Here is a 5,243-nt window from a genome sequence, read left to right as displayed (position 1 = left end):
CTTATGAATGCAATGCCAAGCAAAGGCATTTAGATTAATCACCAGTGTTGGGGAAGTTACTTTTAAAAGTAATGCATTACAATATTGCATTATATATATATATATATATATATATATATATATATAGTTGTGTAAAAATATATAATGTTGTGTAATTAATATTAAACATTAATTACACAACATTAGATGTAACATACAACCCTAATCTCCAAAAAACTAAGAAGAAACAGATATTTAAAAAAAACCATCAAATTAAAAAAAAATGTAACGCAGGGAATTTATGGTTATTTACTGTAAATTTTACGTTCTTTTCCACTTTTTAAAAACGGTATACTACCGTAAAATGACAGTAATGCAACGACCAATACAGTTTTTCACTGTATATAGTAGAAGAAATTACCGTTAACCATTTAAGAGGTTTTTACTGTAAAAAAAAATACGGTAGCAATGTTTTAAGTTTTACAGTTTTAACTTAAATTTACATTTAAATACCGTAATTTCATTAACTGATGTAATGTCAATGTACCAACCTATTGAAGTACTGAAATCTATTTTGTACCTCTGTAATACATTGATAACCACCAAAAGCAGGTGGTCATGAGAAAGTCACATGATGAATTAAAGCCCATCACAAGCAGCTTTTAAATATTATTATATATAGAAGGTTCACAATGTCTTTTACACAAACACTAAACACCATCATGGTAACACACATGACACTTAAATAATGCAATAAACATTAATTTAACTACATTAAATTTAACATACAACCCTAATCTACAAAACTGATAAGAAAAAACTAAGAAGAAACATCCAATTTTGGGAATGTCAATTTACAGTTAATCACTGTAAATTAAAGCTACCGTAAAATGACATGCAATGTCCAATACAGTTTTTCACCGTATGTAGTAGGGGAACTTACCGTTAACCATTTAACAGGTTTTTACTGTAGCATTTTTACAGTTTTTTTACCGTTAAATGTACAGTCATTTTTTACAGTGTACTTTTTGTCACCTAGGATGGATTTGCTTATTCATTTTTAGTAACAGGCATCTCAAAAGTTATATTTTTGGCAATTGTAAATTACCTTTCCCACCAAACATGAAATTAAAAAGCTTCAGACTGAAGAAAGTGGCTCTCTTCTGCACTGCAAAAAAATGCTTTTCTTACTTAGGTTTTTTGTCTTGTTTCCAGCCAAAATATCTAAAAAAAATTATTTAAATCAAGAAGGATTTAATAAACGAGTAAAATTTATTGTCTTGTTTTCAAAAAAAAAAAGTCAAAATTAAGTGAGTTTTTGCTTAAAACAGACAACTAGATTATTTTGCTTACCCCATTGCATATTTAGCTTGTTTTAAGCAAAAACTCACTTAATTTTAACCTTTTTTTTTTCTGAAAACAAGACAATAATTTTTACTCGTCTAGAAAATTCTTCTTGATTTAAGAATTTCTAGATATTTTGACTGAAAAACAAGACAAAAAAAATGTGTGCACTTCACTTCTAATTTCTCTCAACACAGGGACAGAAGCAGTGTAAGTGAAAAAAAATATTTTCTTGTAAATTGAAAAGCAATGTTACTTCACTGGTTACTTAAAGAAGTAGTTTGATTACATGCACTGTAAAAAGTGAACAGTTGGATCAACTTAAAAAAAATACTTCAGTTGGTAACACCTAAAAAATTTTGAAAAAAAGTTGATTGAACTAAGATTATTATTAAGATTATTTAATTTAATTATTTAACTTAATTTTATTTAACTTATTTTTTTTAGGTGTTACCAATTGAAGTAATTTTTTTAAGTTGATCCAACTGTTCACTTTTTACAGTGTGATTTGCGTTACTTGTAACAAAGAAATTCCAGAGTTTTGTTCAGTTTTTGCATTCACTGACTGAATTTTGCCCTCTTGAATAAATTGGATAAACTGGATAAACAGCAATTAACTAATTCATAAATGGTTCGTTCATCTGTGTAGCCAGAATATGACTTGCTCTTTCCCCCAAAAATTGACATTAAAGACAAAAACAGATACATTTAATAAGGTAATAAACAAAACTCAATTCCAGAAGGCAAATATTGCCCCTTGAAAAGTTAAGTTGTGACCCTGTTGTCCAACATGTAATGATATTTGAGAGCCACATTGGAAGGAAATATTTAACTAAATAATGACTTAAAGGGGTCATGAATTGAGAAATCAAATTTTGACATAAAAGAAGTCATAAATTCCTGGAGGTTTCAGAACCTAAAACCTTATTGTGAGTCCAAAAACAGCTTTTATTGAAACCAAGCTACCAAAACAACTCTGTCCGGGTTTTTATGACGTAACTGACAGGAAAACATCAGCACAGTTCAAAGCCTACCTCTACATCTTTGATTCTTTGAAATTATAAAACAGGATTAAACTTTTTGCAAGCCTAGGGTGACCATGTATGTGACCCTGGACCACGAAATCAGGTTAATTTTTTTGAAACTGAATAAATAAGCTTTCCATTGATGTATGGTTAGGATTGTTAGGATAGGACAATATTTGGCTGAGATACAACTATTTGAATCTGAGCGTGCAAAAAATCTAAATATTGAGAAAATCGCCTTTAAAGTTGTCCAATTGAAGTTCTTAGCAATGCATATTACTAATCAAAAATTAAGTTTTGATGTATTTGCGGTAGGAAATGCACAAAATATCTTCATGGAACATGATCTTTACTTAATATCCTAAAGATTTTTGGCATAAAAGAAAAATGAATAATTTTGACCCATACAATGTATTGTTGGCTATTGCTACAAATATACCTGTGCTACTTTACACTGGTTTTGTGGTCCAGGGTCACATATACTCTTTTTTTCCAGACTTGTCCTGGCTGAGATTTCTAAATTGCCTAAAAAGTCTGGGTTTTAGCTTTGTTTTTGTTTTGACATGCTCTAAACCGTCGCAAAAAAAAAAAAAGGTACAAAAGCTGTCATTTATGCAGTATCCCATGTAGGTAAACGTTAGGGACAAATCTGAAACTTTAAGGTACTAAAATGCAGCTTTTAATGGTAAATAAGAAACAAAGGTGTACTTTTTAATGGAAGATAGCTTTTGTACCTTACACTCTTAAAAATAAAGGTGCTTCAAAGGTTTCTTCAAGCGATTCCACAGAAGAACCATTTTTGCTTCCACAAAAAACATTCAGTCAAAGTTTCTTTAAAGAACCATCTCTTGCTTACCTTTTCATAATCTGAAGAGCCTTATTTGCCACAAAGAACATTTTGTGAAACAGAAAGGTTCTTCAGATGTTAAAGGTTCTTTATGGAACCATTTAGACAAAAAGGTTCTTCTATGGCATCGTGAAGCACCTTTATTTTTAAGAGTGTATAGTAATGAAGGAAGTGAATGAACGGTCAACTTTACCCTGTTTCTGTTAGTAGCATGAAAAATGTCTGTTTTGAAATAGTGATTCAATCCTAAACAGAAAGCAAGCAAAATATACACTCCTTATATTAAAAAAGTAAATTATAAAGACCTTATAAATCGCTAGAGCTGTCAATCGCTTCAGTTCAGCGCAAATTCTGCACTCTCACCACAACAAACAATATTGCTGTCTACACTGTGCAGTTAATCTCTTGTTTACTTTGCATAAATAATGTTTTGATATTTTAAACTTATACTGATATTTGAAATAATTTTAAAAATGAAAAGATCGGTAAAAATGTGAAATTAAAACCGGCAGTAAGTCACTGTTAATAAGTGAGTCATTGCGATTGAACCGAATCATTTAAAGTTTTAAACGGTTGATTCATTCAGAAAAGAAACACCGTCATGTTGCTCTGAGATGCAAAACACTGCTGTGGCTGTGTTTGGAATGATTTTTGTTGGCGAAATAGAGCAAAAACAGCCAGTATGGTGTCTAAAACGTATGTAAGTCTAACTGTTTATTGTAAACTGTATAAATGCAATATCACATTTGTAATCATGCTGTTTTTTTTAAGAAAAAACGGCACTCTTTGTGTGATAACTATGAAATGATATAAATCTATTTTCTGCCCCATATCTTGAATTATGTGATCGTTCTTAATGCATATTAATAAACTGATTCATGCTCTGTAAATGCGCAAACGCACTAAATTCATCTAACCAGACTTCCTCACATAGTCGTGAATGTGTGCATTTCTAGGAGTGTTTTGTACGGTGGCCAAGAGAGGCCACCGTAGTTTTGTTTGTATTTTGCAATACACTCCATAATGTCATGATTTCTCACGAGTTTAGTATTTGCGCTAAACCTGCGCAGATTTGGCTTGCATGAACTTCCCAATGAATTAATGAGTGAACATACAAGAAATGTAACCAGCCAAATTGGCTAATGATTTGACAGCGTTACCCACCACAGCTGATTTTTACCCGCATTTGGCGGGTGTTAATTTTAAACTCTGGTAGTTCGGATGAAAGCATTTTGTGAGAGAGCAAAAGTAAAATTCCATTGGTGATATAATTTGTGTGCAGACCTGACTGTGAACACCTACAATGCCAGCTGTAGATCTAATGCTACAATCAACACTTTTCACAATTGGTTAACCACGGCAGCTGTGATTGTAAAAACATACTAAAAGTTTTCAAAAGAGATGCTTGTAATACACTCTTAAAAATAAAGGTGCTTTAACCCGTGTGCGACCTTATGGACATTTTTGTCCATTTCAGTTATGTTTTTTTGTTATAAGTGTGCCTGTGTTAATGCCAACTGCACACATTTTGGCTCAGGTGTTTATTTTTATTGAAATTTTAATATTTTACCCTCATTTCCTTCAAAAAATCATTTTTACCCTGCGTACAAAAAAAACCTCGTAGGACCTTAAGGACAAAAATGTCCACATTGAAACCCATTACAACTGCATTTTTTTTAACCCAGGGCCATTTGACTATAAAATTATTAAATATTTGCTAATAGGCATTTATTCTAGTGGCAAGGCTTCAAATTTGAATTTTTTTACCAGATTATTTTTCATTTTTTCATAAAAAACAAAAACAAAAAAAACACCTGTGGCATTATGTAAACAAACCAGCATTTAAAGGGTTACAATTCTGAAAATGAATGAATGTTTGGTGTCTATGGATAGAACAGATGCTGGATAAAAACAATCGACATCAGTGAAAGTGGGAAAAAAATATTAATAAATCATATTATTATGACAGTTTTTGGACATGGACATTTTTGTCCATTTTGCACCTATGTGTAACTTTTTTTTAATGCACAAGGGTTAAAAGGTTCTTC

The sequence above is a fragment of the Garra rufa genome, chromosome 17 (genome assembly GCF_049309525.1).
Source record: "Garra rufa chromosome 17, GarRuf1.0, whole genome shotgun sequence".
Taxonomy (NCBI): domain Eukaryota; kingdom Metazoa; phylum Chordata; class Actinopteri; order Cypriniformes; family Cyprinidae; genus Garra; species Garra rufa.
Note: the sequence above shows the minus strand (reverse complement) of the source record.